General features: G+C 33.4%; 1 pseudogene; it reads left to right on the top strand.

The window, feature by feature from the left end:
- The first annotated feature begins 225 nt into the window (after window positions 1-225).
- Window positions 226-16,410, top strand: LOC120185274 (annotated as a pseudogene).
- The last annotated feature ends 1,090 nt before the right edge of the window (window positions 16,411-17,500 follow it).

The raw sequence follows: 17,500 nt of genomic DNA, 5'->3' as shown, positions 1-17,500 counted from the left end.
GTTCATAGGCAGAACATCTTGGGATTAGCAGCAAGGCACCCAAATATAATTCATCAATTTGATGTCAAAACTGAAGAAACAAGGCAATTAAATAAGATTAAATGTGTCTCGGTTGAAGTAGGAACAAGATACGGGATAAGCATTGAAGACTTGGCAAATCCCACATTTTCTTTGTGGAGTTTTAAAAAAATAATTGCAGGTTTCGGTCCTATAAATAAGCTTGTAATCCTTGAAAGAATTTGCGCTGATTCTATCAATAATTGCGGGTTTCAAGATTAGCTTGTGAAAATGCAAGGCAAGTATAGTTTCCTAGCTGCTTTTGCCTTATTGGCATTGGCTTTCCTTTTGGGATCTTCAGCCTATGACCCAAGCTGTAACATCCTCAATACAGGTTAGTGACCAAATTATAAAATTTCAGAATTAAGTCACTAAAGTAGATAAATTGAATAGTTTAGAGACTTATATGGAAATTTTGTGTAGGACTAAATATAAAAGAATGATGAATGGAAGTGCAAAATGATCATTTGATCATTTACTGAATTAAAAATGTGAAAGTGGGAGATATATTTTACACGTGGGATATATAAAGAGGAAAAGAAAATTCTAGAGTTCTCTTCATCTTCTTCTTTCTTTCAACCGTGAAACCCAAGTTGCTAAGGTGAGTTTCCTTGTTAATTGATTATTTGTTGAATTTAAGTTTGGGTTATGATCCTTAGGTAATACTTAAGCTTAAGGAAAGCTTAAGTTATCTTAAAACTATAAGATGAAGGAGTTATGAGAGATTAAAGAAAAGGGAGTTTTAAGTGAAATTTTAGGAAAGAGTTGATAAGTGGACTTTGAAACTAAATTTGACTTGTCAATAATTGAATTAAGAGATATTAAGTGCTAGAATTAGAATTAGAACATATTGAAAATTTGGTGTAATTCTTGATTTACATATGGAGGATAGGATTTTGAGGTTAAGGATGTGTTAAATGAGTAGAAATTGGTTTAAGTATGTGCACTTGAGTTAAGTGTATGAAATAGATTAAAACATGAAGAATTCAAGTTGATTGGAGTGAATTTTTGGGCTTAAAAAAGAAAATATGGGCTATGGATATCGGTATTGATTCATCAGGTACCGATACTTCAAGAGTAAAATAAAGAAGGCATTCATGAGGTATCGATACCTGAAGAATAGTATCGGTACCAAGGGTACCGATACCTTAAGGACGGTATCGATACCATCTTTGGATGAGAATTACATAATGCAATATGGGTATCGATACCTAGTCATGGTATCAATACCACCATTAGGGAAATATCGATACCCTATAGGGGGTATCGATACTACTTCAAATAGAAAATGAAATTTCATCTTTCCTTTAGTTTAAGAATGAGAAATCAGAGTATGCTATTTAAAATATTGATATGTATAATGTATGATTATGTAGATATCGAGTGTAAGCCAGTTTCGGAACGACCACCGAGTTAGAATTCGATCCAAAGAAAGGAAGCCATAGAAGTAGTTGATATTAAAGTGAGGGCATACTATAGGATTAGTTCGATGGAAAAAAGACTTGTGAGAAGTCTATTTTCTATATTAGTTTCATGAGCTAATAGATATGAATATGCATATGTTATGATCATTATAGATACATGCATGAGTTATATATGTTTATATGATTTGATATATGCTATATATTTCATGTGAATATACTAGAAACATATGTTATATGATATGAAATGATGTTACACATATATGTGATATATGACAGAAGAGAGGAAACATGTGATTATAAGAGAGTTGATCTGAATATAGTGCCCATGTTATATGATATAAGAGCTCTAGGTATAGTTAGCATGCCAAGAGTCGAGGGTTACCTATGTCATTCGAGATATATGGACATGTACCTATGTTCTTCGGAATATATGGATAGGTCCTTCGGGATATAGATTTTATATGCCGCTTAGTGGATTCTTATACGAGCTGTGGTGACAGCATATGTGTGCACAACCTCATAGTACTCGCTTACCTTGAGTTCTCAATGATGTACATGGGCTTATAATGGATATAAATAGTATGTACATGATTGTTTATTAACATGTTCTCATTGTTTACATTTATTCATATATGGCATTGTTGATTGGCGATATGATTAACATAATTGTATTTGGAAAGTATAATGCATGTTTATATTTATAGGAAATTCATTATTATATGTTTATGCCTCACTAAGTCTATGACTTAGCATGTAAGTGTTAGTCTTAGGATCAGCAGAGCAGTATTATCTTCACTTGAAGATCAGATCAGAAGTACTTTGCACAGTATGTTTTGGTTATGTAATAGAAATGTTGGCATGTAAATAGGATTGTAAAGTACGTATGCTCAGATCAATTTTGTAATGTTTTGAACTTAATTATGTAATATATATCTTTTATGTTAATAAAAGTTTAAAATTTACTATGGTTTTTATAAATATACATGTTTGAAAAATCAATGTGATTCCTCGGATTCGTATCCGGGTCGGGTACGGGTTGGAGGTGTTACATTTAATGATATCAAAACTATGGTTTAGCCGATTCTCGGCATAAACTGGAGTCTAGAGTGTTTTAAAATGTGTACATGCCAACATGATAGTAAGAACTTCTGATCTGATAAGAGTAATAAGTATGTTGTTATGCTAATAGAGATATTTGGTTATATCTTATTAGATTTCGGACAAGATAGCTCTTGAAGTGAAGCGGTAGATGAGAGATTAGCTGAAAGCAGTAATTCACCTGCCTTGGCCAGGCAAGGTAAAGGACAGCACCTTTTGGAGTGCCTATGCAAGATCAAGAAGTCTTCTTCAGGACGTTGGACACAATCTTGATGCGTTTCCAACCTCCTGTCTCCTTAACTCAAAGGATGAATATAGCTAAAGAGTTAAAATGATTAGGAGCCCCTGAGTTCAAGGGGAAAGTCGAAAAAGGTCATGTTGCTGCGGACCTTTGGCTCAATGATGTAAAGATCATTTTAGAGGGGCTCCACTGTTCTGATGTGAAGAAACTAGATATAGTAGTCTCTTTGCTTCTTGGGCAAGCGAGAATCTGGTGGACGAATGTTACTATAAGGATGACCAGTGATCAGGTGACATGGTCTCTATTCCTTGAAGAGTTTAGGCATAAGTACATAGGAGATCAATTCATCAAGCAAATGAAGCAAGAATTCCTGAACTTGAAGCAAATAAACCGCAATGTGTATGATTACGAGTGTGAGTTCAATAAATTAAGTCGTTTTATGGTCGAATTGGTGCCTACATAGAAGGATGCATGTGAATGGTTTGTGGAGGGATTGTGCCCAAAGCTAAAGGAAATGTTAATTGTGTTGAACTTGTCATCATTCCAGGAAGTAGTGAATTGTGCAAAAGCTCTTGAAAGAGCTCAGAATGAACGGTTTGGGGAACAAAGAGCCCAACCGTCCAAAAGAACTAGAGCTTTATCAAGTTCTACACCACCCAAGAGAGGCAGGGATTCTGGATTTTGATCTCAAGTAAGGTCTGAATTGGTGGCATCCACTGCTAGAGGATCAAATGATATGAGAGCTAGACAGACTCAATCAGTAGGGTCTTATGATGGAAGAACACGACAGAGACACTGTCAGACTTGTGGAAGATATAACAGTGGGACATGTAGAGTAAAATCCAGAGATTGTTTTCGATGTGGGAAAACAAAATATTTCATGAGAGATTGTCCATTAGGGATAGGAGAGCCTTCACAGTTAGAGCGAACTGCTTTGATGTCTCAGAGAGAACGAGGAAGAGTTAGAGGTAGAAGTCAGCCAGAGTCCTCCACTCAGCAGGAAGTTTGCTCTACTGCTCGAGTGTATAACCTCAAGACCAATAAAGACCGGGATGATCCAGAGATAATCGCATGTACTTTTCTATTGTATAATAAATGTGTTATGGTGTTAATTGATACAGGGTCTATATACTCATATATTAGTAGTAAATTAGTGAGAGAATTGGGAATGCAATTAGAAGCTACTAGTAATGATGTGATAGTGACGAATCCATTAGGGTACAATGCTCGGGTAAATAGAGTGTGTCGAGGGTGTCCTATACGAATTCAGGGAATTGAATTCCCTGCTAATCTGATGGAATTACCCTTTGGAGAATTGGAAGTGATACTAGGAATAGACTAGTTATATCACTATCATGCGAATGTTGATTGTAGACTGAAGAGGGTAACACTAATCAGTTCAGATGGACTAGAAGTGATAGTGTTCAGTGAAAGATGGAATCCATCGGCAAATGTTATCTCAGTGACAGTAAAGAAGCTATTACTACAGGGATGTCAGGGTGTCATGGCTAATATAATGGATACTAGAATCAAGGAGAAAGGTTTATAAGAAATCCCTATAATCGGAGAGTTTCCTGATGTTTTCCAGCAGAGTTGTTGGGGTTACCTCCAGATAGAGAAGTGGAATTTCAAATCAAAATAATTTCTGGAACTGCACCTATTTCCATGGCATTATACAGGATGGCTCCAAAGGAGTTGTAAGAGTTAAATATATAGTTGTAGGAATTATTGGACAAAGGATTTATACGATCGAGTGTCTCGCCCTGGGGAGCTCCAGTGTTGTTTGTCAAAAAGAATGATGGGTCAATGCATCTCTGCATTGACTATAGACAACTCAACAAAGTAACCATTAAGAATAAGTATCCTCTCCCTAGGATTGATGATTTGTTTGATCAGCTGAAAGGAGCTTTGGTTTTCTCTAAAGTTGATTTGCGATCTGGATATCATCAATTGAAGGTTCAAGAGAAAGATATTCCAAAGACTGCATTTAGAACAAGGTATGGCCACTATGAGTTCATTGTGATACCTTTCGGAGTTACAAATGCACCGACTTCCTTTATGGACTTAATGAATAGAATATTTCAATCTTATTTGACCAATTTATAGTAGTGTTCATTGATGACATAATGGTGTATTCAAAAACGAATGAGGATCATAGTGTACACTTGAGAATAGTTTTGCAGACTCTGCGAGACAAAAAGTTATATGCCAACCTATCCAAATGTGTGTTTTGGTTTAATGAGGTAACGTTTTTGGACATGTAATTTCTGCTGAAGGAATTTGGGTTGATCCTTAGAAGATAAAAGCCATTTTGGAATGGGAGGTTCCCAAGAATGTATCTGAAGTTCAAAGTTTTCTGTGGTTAGCTGGCTATTATCGAAGATTTTTTAAAAACTTTTCGATGATAGCTTTACCCTTAACTAGGTTGATGAGAAAAGACATAAAATTTGCTTAGACTTCAGAATACCAAGAAAATTTTAAAATGTTAAAGAAGATTTTGACAGAAGCTCCAATATTAGTTCAACCAGAGTCTAGCAAGAACTATGTGGTTTATAGTGACGTGTCTCATAATGGCTTGGGATGTGTATTGATGCAAGAGGGTAAAGTGGTAGCTTATGCGTCGAGACAATTGAAACCGCATGGGAAGAATTATCCAACACATGATTTAGAGATGGTTGTAGTGGTATTTGCTCTTAAAATTTGGCGTCACTACTTATCTGGTGAACGATGCTATTTATATACCGATCATAAGAGTTTGAAGTATCTGATGACTCAGAAAGAGTTGAATTTAAGACAAAGAAGATTGGTGGAATTTCTAAAAGACTATAATGTGGTAATCGATTTCCATCCTGGGAAAGGAAATGTGGTGGCGGATGCATTAAGCCGAAAGACGTTTGCAGCCTTACGAGCTTTAGATGCTAAGTTGTCATTGGATGGTGATGGTGCAATATGTATTGAATTAACCCTTAAGCCATCATGGCTAAATAGAGTCATGGAATTGCAAACCAAAGATGAAAAGTGTTAAAAGAAGTTACAGCAAGTAAAGAATGGAAAGCTTAATGATTATGAGATTAAAGCCGATGGGAACCTATATTCTCAAGGGAGATTAGTGATTCTAGATGATGATGAATTGAAGAATGATCTGTTAACATAAGCTCACTGTAGTCTTTTGACAATACACCCGGTGGAAACAAGATGTATATGGATCTCAAGAATCGTTACTGGTTGCCAGGAATGAAAAGAAATATTACAGAATTTATGTCCAAGTGTTTGACTTGTCAGTAAGTCAAAGCGGAGCTTCAAGTTCCATCAAGATTGTTGCAACCAATGTCTATTCCTCAATGGAAATGAGAGAATGTAATGATGGATTTTGTGATATCGGTTTCTCCATGGATATGTATGTTGAATTGTACATCAGAGAGATTATCAGATTGCATGGTGTACCAATTTCCATTATTTCTGATCGAGATCCTAGATTCACATCGAGGTTTTGGGTAACATCCCAAAATACGGGTTAATGATTAAATTGTAAAGTTTCAGAATTTGGTGATTAAAGTAAGATGATTGAATAGTTCAATAATTTGTTCGAAAATATTTCCTAAAAGTTTATAGTAATTATCCAAAGAATTAAAGGGCAAAATGGTCATTTAGCATTAAAGATATTTTTCCCCAATAATATGAATAAATCACGTGGGGGGTGGGGGAAAGAGTTATCTGAAAACTCTTTCTTCTCCCCTTCTTCTTCTCCCAACCGTGGAAGCTAGGCAAAGGTAAGGGTTTTCTGATTTGTTGATTATTTGTTAAATTAAAGGTTAGGTTTTGATCATTAGATGATAACTAAGCTTAAGGAAAGCTTAAGTTGTCTTATAATCAAAAGATGAAGAAGTTAGAAGAGATTTAAGAAAATGAGTTTTTATATGAAATCATGGAATAGAGTTGATAAGTTGAATTTTAATTGAATTTGACTTGTCATCTATGAGAATAAGAAGATAGAAGTGTTAGAATTGTATTTAGAACATATTGAAATTTGAGTATGATTCTTGAATTACATATGAAGGATAGGATTTTGAAGTTATAGATGATTTTCATGGATATAAATTGGTTTAAGTAATGGTAGTTGAGTTTAATGACATGATAGGGGTTTAAATAGAAGAATTAAGTGAAGAATTGATTATTTCCGGGGTTAAAATACAATTTCTGGGTAGAGGGAACCGATACCCTATGAAGGGAATCAATTGCCCCTCTTGGACGAAAATTCCAGTATGTGCAGGGGGAACAGATTCCCCCTTGGGTGGGGTATCGATTCCCCCCTAAATGAAAAAATGGAATTTGATTCATTAAACCAATTTAAGTTATTAACATCAAGTTTAAAATTTAGGCTTCTGATAGTTGTTTTGAAATGATATATTTATGTAGATATTGAGCCTAAACAAGTTCTAGAATAATCAAAGGATTATAATCGAATCAAAGCAAGGCTAAGGTGAGTGCAATTTTAATTGTACTTATATTATTGAACGAACATTGGCTTGCGATGAGCCAATGATGGAGTTACTACGGTAAGAAGTGACTCGTAAAATGTTATTTGATATGTGATTCTTATATGTACATGAATACATGATATGCATAAACATAAGAGCATGAAACATAAGATATATGATATGATATACATGATTATATGCATATGTGATATATGCTATGAGATATGACCAATGTGAAATGAAATAAGCTATGTGAATATATGAAATGACATATGAATATGAATATGCAATATGTGATATGATATGAAATATATGGTTACACATACATGTGGTATGTGACAGAAGAGAAAGAATAAGTGATGAGAAATATATTCATAATAAATACCCATAGTATATGATACGAGAATTATAGGTATAGTTGGCATGCCAAGAGTCGAGGGTATTGTAGTCCTTCGGGACGTAGTCCTTCAGGATGTAGTGGTCCTACGAGACATATATAGCAGTCCTTCGGGATGAATACTGAACAAATGTTTGGTGCCCCATGAGGGAATTTATACGAGCTGTGGTGACAGCATTGGTGCACAACCTCAATGTACTCACATACCTCTATTCTCAATAATATACATGGGCAACAACAACAACACTAATTGAAATATAAATTAAAGTGAAAGTGAGGCAAAAAGGTAAGTTTCATGTGTGCATGACTTGATATATATGTCATAGGAAATATATCCATGCATATTGAAATATCATGATCAAATAGTAAGAATGCATATTCATGAATCTACTGTTACATGTTTATTTATTGCCTCACTAAGTCTATGACTTAGCGTGTAAGTGATTTACACGTAGGTACCAAGAAACGTGAAGAGAAAGAATAGAAGTGGCAAGGACAATATTATTACTAGAAGATCAGATCAGAAGTAATTGACAAAGTATGTATTTTGTTGTGTATAGAGTGTTGGCATGTAATAAGTCATTAATTACGAGTACTCTGATGGAGTTTGTATTTTGTGGTCATTTTTATGTATATTAACGTATTTTGCTTTAAACAAAGTTTTAAATTTCTCTGTTTTTCAAAAGAGTCAAAGTTTGAAAAGTCAATGTGACACCTCAGACTCGTATTCGAGTCGGGTACGGGTTGGGGTGTTACATTTCATGATACATGAGAATGAATGTGGATTTGATAAGTTAAGTAAACAATTGTTGAGATAATTCTGATTGGAAGAAAATATAAAGTGAATTAATCAAGTATGATATGGATTTGAATATGGTTAGGTATTTGGATCATATATATATGATTAAGGAAATGAGAAGAGTATTTACAGTTTTAAAAGGCGCTTTGAGAAATAAAAATAATGCAAGTATAAGAAAGGATAAAGAATAAAGTTATGTGAAATTAATGTTAAATATTAAGGTTATGAAAATGTGATAAATATTAGTAATCAAATATAAGTATAAGTGTTATTATGATGTTTTTCATATAGATATGAAAAACGTAATGGAGTAAAAAAAATGAATGAAATGATTTAGATTGCAAGGAGATTTTGATTTGTGAAGGAATAAAGAGATAAGGAAATTAAATGATAGAGTTTAAAGGTTTAAGAATGAAAAGGGTTATGATAAGGTGTAAAGTATAAGTTTGGTATAAAAGTAAGAATTTTTCAATTCTAAGTGGAAATGATAAAGAGTTATGAATTTTGTATCAGAGTTTCAGTAGAGACTAAATTTGGAGGTTTATGAAGAAACTGATTAAGTTAGTATCCTTTATCATACTGAGGTAAATATTTCTTGGATAAATATGTAAGGTTATATGAAAAGATTGTTGGATTTTGTAAATTGCATGTCTTAATTATATCTGATGAAGATTTAAGATTATCTCAAAGTTGTGGAAATCTTTGAAAAGGTCTTAGGAATTTAAATTAATTGTAGCATTGATATCTATGCATAGACAAATAGTGAGTTTAACAGATTATTATGTATGATTGAGTTTAAAGAATCATGGGAAAATTATTTACCTTTAGTAGAATTTGTCTATAATAATAATTATCAATTGAGCATTAAGATGACTCTGTATGAAGTTTTATTTGGGAGAAAATATCAGACATCATTAATTTGGTTCAAGTTAAAGGATCAGAATTTTATTTTCCAGGATTTATTGATAGTGATTGAGGATAAAGTAAAGATAATTTAAGATAATTTCAAGATGACATCTAATCGACAGAAGTATTAGGCAGACTTGAGACATAAATAATTTGAATTTTATGAAGACGATAAAGTTTTCTTAAAGTATCGTATTAGAAAAAAAATTAATTATGCAAAGGGGAGCGTATAATAGAGTTTAAAAGATCGGAAAAAGAATGTCAGACTAAGTTAACCAAGTGTAACATGTATTGGTTTAAGGTTGTGTTTCTTAGCCATGTAAATATAGTAAAAGAGATAAGGATTTATTTATATGTATGAAGGAAACTTGAGATATATTTGAATGATAGTATTCTCTCTAATCAAGTTGTTAAAGATAAGTATGTTACTTTTGAGATGAAAAAAAAAAGTATTGACATCAATTTCAAGATTGATATGAGTAAAATTTAGAAAGAAAGGTGTATAATAATTTGGATGAAGATGGTATAAGAATAAATGTTTGGTTTATGCTGTAAGTCATTAGAGATTGATGAAAGAAATCAACGGACTCATGATGTTGAGTGATAAGGATTGAGATTACCGTATGGATGGAACCTTATTATTTCCATGATGAGTGACATTATATTTATATGAATTTATAAAGATTAAAATGTGTAGAATCGAATGAGTGAAAAGATATAAATGAATGTAATTCCTTGTTGATTGAAAATAAGTTTAGTAATTGCAACCACGAAGGGAAAGTTAAAGATTTAAAGTCAGATAATGTTGTCATAGGAAGAGTTATTATTGAGTTTGTTTAATGAGTAGTAGGTTTGCAAGTAAAGAAAGATATCAAAATAGTTTTTTTTTGTGACATTGTGTAAAAGAAATGCTGGAAACTATTAAGTTAGTTGAATAGAAATATTGAGATTTTGTATGGATGGATTGGATCAAAGAAGTTGAAGAAAAGTGGAAAAAAAATTAAGATTGTGGATAGTTAACAGAAGTTCTATATATATTTAAAGAAAAAAAATGGAATTTCTAGATAAGTGATAAAGTATTTATTAATGTCTTGTTCCGAATAAGATTCTTTGTATAGTATAGCTCAGTCCTACATTCATTAGACCTTATGGATCTTTAAAAGAGGTGGATCGTAGTATAATATGGAAGTGCAAATATTATATAAGTAGACAGTTTCCATATATTTGTACAGTGAAAATTCGAGGACGAATTTTCTTAAGGGGGAGAGATTTGTAACATCCCAAAATACGGGTTAATGATTAAATTGTAAAGTTTCAGAATTTGGTGATTAAAGTAAGATGATTGAATAGTTCAATGATTTGTTCAAAATTATTTCCTAAAAGTTTATAGTAATTATCCAAAGAATTAAATGGCAAAATGGTCATTTAGAATGAAAGATATTTTTCCCCAATAATATGAATAAATCACATGGGGGGTGGGGGAAAGAGTTATCTGAAAACTCTTTCTTCTTCCTTTCTTCTTCTCCCAACCGTGGAAGCTAGGCAAAGGTAAGGGTTTTTTGATTTGTTGATTATTTGTTAAATTAAAGGTTAGGTTTTGATCATTAGATGATAACTAAGCTTAAGGAAAGCTTAAGTTGTCTTATAATCAAAAGATGAAGAAGTTAGAAGAGATTTAAGAAAACGAGTTTTATATGAAATCATGGAATAAAGTTGATAAGTTTAATTTTAAGTTGAATTTGACTTGTCATCTATGAGAATAAGAAGATAGAAGTGTTAGAATTGTATTTAGAACATATTGAAATTTGAGTATGATTCTTGAATTACATATGAAGGATAGGATTTTGAAGTTATAGATGATTTTCATGGATATAAGTTGGTTTAAGTAATGGTAGTTGAGTTTAATGACATGATCGGGGTTTAAAATAGAAGAATTAAGTGAAGAATTGATGATTTTTGGGGTTAAAATACAATTTATGGGTAGAGGGAACCGATACCCTATGAAGGGAATCGATTCCTCCTCTTGGACGAAAATTCCAGTATGTGCAGGGGGAACAGATTCCCCCCTGGGGGGTATCGATTCCCCGGGAACAGATTCCCCCTGGGGGGTATCGATTCCCCCCTAAATGAAAAAATGGAATTTGATTCATTAAACCGATTTAGGTTATTAACATCAAGTTTAAAGTTTAGGCTTCTGATAGTTGTTTTGAAATGATATATTTATGTAGATATTGAGCCTAAACAAGTTCCGGAATAATCAAAAGATTATAATCGAATCAAAGCAAGGCTAAGGTGTGTGCAATTTTAATTGTACTTATATTATTGAACGAACATTGGCTTGCGATGAGCCAATGATGGAGTTACTACGGTAAGAAGTGACTCCTAAAATGTTATTTGATATGTTATTCTTATATGTACATGAATACATGATATGTATAAACATAAGAGCATGAAACATAAGATATATGATATGATATACATGATTATATGCATATGTGATATATGCTATGAGATATGACCAATGTGAAATGAAATAAGCTATGTGAATATATGAAATGACATATGAATATGAATATGCAATATGTGATATGAAATGAAATATATGGTTACACATACATGTGGTATGTGACAGAAGAGAAAGAATAAGTGATGAGAAATATATTCACAATAAATCCCCATAGTAATGATATGAGAGCTATAGGTATAGTTGGCATGCCAAGAGTCGAGGGTATTGTAGTCCTTCGGACGTAGTCCTTCAGGATGTAGTGGTCCTACGAGATATATAGCAGTCATTCGGGATGAATACTGAACAAATGTTCGGTGCCCCATGAGGGAATTTATACGAGCTGTGGTGACAGCATTGGTGCACAACCTCAATGTACTCACATACCTCTATTCTCAATAATATACATGGGCAACAACAACAACAACAATTGAAATATAAATTAAAGTGAAAGTGATGCAAAAAGGTAAGTTTTATGTGTGCATGACTTGATTATATATGTCATAGGAAATATATCCATGCATATTGAAATATCATGATCAATTTATTGCCTCACTAAGTCTATGACTTAGCGTGTAAGTGATTTACACGTAGGTACCAAGAAACGTGAAGAGAAAGAATAGAAGTGACAAGGACAGTATTATTACTAGAAGATCAGATCAGAAGTAATTGACAAAGTATGTATTTTGTTGTGTATAGAGTGTTGGCATGTAATAAGTCATTAATTACGAGTACTCTGATGGAGTTTGTATTTTGTGGTCATTTTTATGTAGATTAACGTATTTTTCTTTAAACAAAGTTTTAAATTTCTCTGTTTTTCAAAAGAGTTAAAGTTTAAAAAGTCAATATGACACCTCAGACTCGTATTCGGGTCGGGTACGGGTTGAGGTGTTATATTTTGGAAGTCTTTACATGGAGCGTTGGGGACTCAATTGAACTTCAGCACAACGTTTCATCCTCAGACCGATGGACAATCCGAGTGAGCTATCCAAATTCTAGAGGATACGTTGAGAGCCTGTACAATAGAGTTCAAATGATCGTGGGAAAAATATTTGCCCCTTGTTGAATTTGCCTACAACAATAATTACCAGTCAAGTATCAAATGGCTCCCTATGAAGCTCTATACGGGCAGAAGTGTCGTACACCTTTGAACTGGTATGACCTTAAGGATCGAGAGTTTTTAGTCCTGAACTGATTCAGGAAGTGGAAAAAAAGTTCAAGTAATTCAGAATAATTTGAAAGCGGCAGCTGATATGCAGAAATCATATGCATATCAATTAGCTTTGCCACCTGAAATGGAGAAGATCCATAACGTTTTCCACGTTTCAATGCTTCGGAAGTATATATCTGATCCCTCCCATATCGTTACACCAAAAGAGATAGAGGTTCATCCTGATTTTTATTATGAAGAATAACAATCCAAATATTAGCTCACGAGGTAAAACAGTTAAGGAACAAAACTATTCTATTGGTCAAAGTATTGTGTAGGAATCATAAAAAAGAGGAAGCAACGTGGGAGCGTGAAGAGGACAAGAGGAATCAGTACCCCCATCTCTTTGTGCAGTGAAAATTTGAGGATGAATTTTCTTAAGAGGGAGATTTGTAACATCCTCAATACCGGGTTAGTGACCAAATTGTAAAATTTCAGAATTAAGTGACTAAAGTAGATAAATTGAATAGTTCAGTGACTTATATGGAAATTTTTTATAGGACTAAATATCAAAGAATAATTAATGGAAAGGCAAAATGGTCATTTGATCATTTAATGAATTAAAAATGTGAAAGTGGGGAGATATATTTTACACGTGGGATATGTAAAGAGGAAAAGAAAATTCCAGAGTTCTCTTCATCATCTTCTTTTTTTCAACCGTGAACCCCAAGTTGCTAAGGTGAGTTTCCTTGTTAATTGATTATTTTTTGAATTTAAGGTTGGGTTATGATCCTTAGGTAATACTTAAGCTTAAGGAAAACTTAAGTTATCTTAAAACTATAATATGAAAGAGTTATGAGAGATTAAAGAAAAGGGAGTTTTAAGTATGAAAGAGTTTATAAGTGGATTTTGAAATTAAATTTGACTTGTCAATAATTGAATTAAGAGATATGAAGTGCTAGAATTGGAATTAGAACATATTGAAAATTTGGTGTAATTCTTGATTTACATATGGAGGATAGGATTTTGAGGTTAAGGATGTGTTGAATTAGTAGAAATTGGTTTAAGTATGTGCACTTGAGTTAAGTGTATGAAATAGATTAAAACATGAAGAATTTAAGTTGATTGAGTGAGTTTTCGGGCTTAAAAAGGAAAATTCGGGCTATGGGTATCGGTATTGATTCATCAGGTACATATACTTTAAGAGTAAAATAAAGAAGGCATTCATGAGGTATCGATACCTGAAGAACAGTATCGATACCAAGGGTACCGATACTTTCAGGACGGTATCAATACCATCTTTGGACAAGAATTACATAATGCAATATGGGTATCGATACCTAGGCATGGTACCGATACCACCATTATGGAAGTATCGATACCCTATAGGGGGTATCGATACTACTTCAAATAGAAAATGAAATTCCGTCTTTCCTTTAGTTTAAGAATGAGAAATCAGAGTATGCTATTTAAAATACTGATATGTATAATGTATGATTATGTAGATATCGAGTGTAAGCCAGTTTCGGAACGACCACCGAGTTAGAATTCGATCCAAAGAAAGGAATCCATAAAAGTAGTTGATATCAAGGTGAGTGCATACTATAGGATTAGTTCGATTGAAATAAGACTTATGAGAAGTCTATTTCCTATATTAGTTTCATGAGTTAATAGATAAGAATATGCATATGTTATGATCATTATAGACGCATGCATGAGTTATATATGTTTATATGATTTGATATATACTATCTGTTTTATGTGAATATACTATAAACACATGTTATATGATATGAAATGATGTTACACATATATGTGATATGTGACAGAAGAGAGGAAACATGTGATCATAAGAGAGTTGATACGAATATAGTGCCCATGTTATATAATATGAGAGCTCTAGGTATAGTTGGCATGCCAAGAGTCGAGGGTTACCTATGTCCTTCGGGATATAAGGAAAACTACCTATGTTCTTCAGAACATAGGGATAGGTCCTTCGGGACATAGATTTTATATGCCACTTAGTGGATTCTTATACGAGCTATGGTGACAACATATGTGTGCACAACCTCATAATACTCACATACCTTGAGTTCTCAATGATGTACATGGGCTTATAAAGGATATAAAGAGTAAGTACGTGATTGCATATTAACATGTTCTCATTGTTTACATTGATTCTAATATGGCATTGTTTATTGGCGATATGATTAGCATAATTGTATTTGGAAAGTATAGTGCATGTTCATATTTATAGGGAATTCATTATTATATGTTTATGCCTCACTAAGTTTATGACTTAGCGTGTAAGTTTTTACATGTAGGTACAGGAAAACAAGAGGACCAGATCAAATCAGATCAGGAGTACTTAGCACAGTATGTTTTGGTTATGTAATAGAAATGTTGGCATGTAAATAGGATTGTAAAGTACGTATGCTCAGATCAATTTTGTAATGTTTTGAACTTAATTATGTAACATACAGCTTTTATGTTAATAAAAGCTTAAAATTTACTGTGGTTTTTATAAATGTACATGTTTGAAAAGTCAATGTGACATCTCGGATTCATATCCGAGTCGGGTACGGGTTGGGGGTGTTACACAAACCCTCTCCAGGATATCTGTGTAGCCATCAATGACCAAAATAATGTAAGTATGTTCTCTTTTTGCAGTAAAGTTTGAATTAATGCTCTCCTTTTCTTGCTATTTAAGTAACCAAACATTTTTTTGTTACAGTATTAGTCAATGGAAAATTCTACAAGGACCTGAAGTTTGTCACAACAGATGATTTCTTCTTCTCATGGCTCAACACCCCAACAGACACATCAAATAATCCCGTTGGATCAGTTGTGACTACAGTGAATGTTGAGCAAATACCGGGCCTCAACACTCTAGGTGTATCCTTGATTCGTATTGATTACGCACCCTACGGAGGGCTTAACCCGCCTCACACTCACCCTCGTGCCACCGAGATCCTAGTTGTTCTGGAAGGCACGCTGTATGTCGGTTTTGTTACCTATCGGTCTTCCCTATTATCTCATTCACTTCCAGCTTATTGTGGGAAAGACTAATGTTGTCGCCTTTGCTGGTTTGAGTAACCAGAATCCCGGGGTGATCACCATAGTGAATGTCATTTTCGGGTCGAATCCGCCCATCAATCCCGATGTTCTTACCAGAGCTTTCCAGCTTGACAATAACGTAGTGAAGTATCTGCAGACTCGTTTCGGGTGGAAAAACAACTGAGGGGATAGGCTTTGAAGTAATAGCTATGAAGTGGTGTAGCTTGTTTGCAAAATCTCCTCATCACCATGAGGGAAATCATACAAAGAAATAATAAAGGCTTGATTAAATCTTAAAATCAACCACTTCCACATCTATCAAAGAAACCACATAAATTAATCAGAGATACAGATTATGAGAAGACATACTACCAATATGCATAACAAATTAACAATATGTTTACACAAAACAAATCACATATACAAATTTCAAAATAACATATTCTGCATAATTTATAACATCAATTTATAACATCAATTCAGAATTCATAACATTCACATATCAGACAAATCATAAAGTCATGCTTTTACATAATAACTCAAACATTAAGTTCACATAAAATCATACAACCGAAAAATACATATATTAGAGTATGTTACATCGGTAATCACATTTCTTATACAGTTATATACAATAAATGAGTGAACAAGATTTATTTTTGGATAAGTATGTATGTATTATCCAAGAAAAAAGTAAAACTGTTACAATCAACTGATACCCTACAGCAAAATACCCCAACTATCACAAAGTGTCATATTTACATTATCCCTCCCATCTACACTCCTATGTGCAAGCTTAATTCTAAGAGTGCCACTAATAACATCAAAAATAGCCTGCTGATACTTGGCTATACCCCCTAAATAATCTCATTTTCCTTACGCAATAGATCAAAGCATTACGAGCCACCTTAAGAATAAAAGATTACAAAGATTTACCCTTAAGATAGAGCTAGCCCATTCAAACTCCTCCTCCCAACTCAACGATGATCTGTGAATGTTACATTGAGCCAAAATAGCCTCCCAAATACCCTTAGAAAAACAGCACTCAATTGCAGCAGCCTATCTTTAGTGAGAAGCCTCCCAGGAATGGTCATCCATCCAATGATAGCAAACTTAAGGACATGGAGAGAAAACCATATCATCTTATGCCACACAATTTTGTCAACTCCAGGCCTAATGGAAGACCAAATCCAACGAGTGTTCATATCATGAAGATTATTAAATGTTATGAATATGATATGACTTCTTTATTAATGTGATTATTAAATGATTGCCTATTTGTATAACTTATTTATGTACATATTAAATTTCTCAATAAGGATATGTTAAATCATAATCTTGAAACAAAATGCATGCACCGCTTGTCACTAGTTTCTTTATGTTTATATAT

Source organism: Hibiscus syriacus, unplaced genomic scaffold (genome assembly GCF_006381635.1).
Source record: "Hibiscus syriacus cultivar Baekdansim isolate YM2019G1 unplaced genomic scaffold, ASM638163v2 tig00113096_pilon, whole genome shotgun sequence".
NCBI lineage: Eukaryota > Viridiplantae > Streptophyta > Magnoliopsida > Malvales > Malvaceae > Hibiscus > Hibiscus syriacus.
The sequence above is the reverse complement of the archived record's forward strand: the minus strand, read 5'-3'. Positions and strand labels throughout refer to the sequence as shown.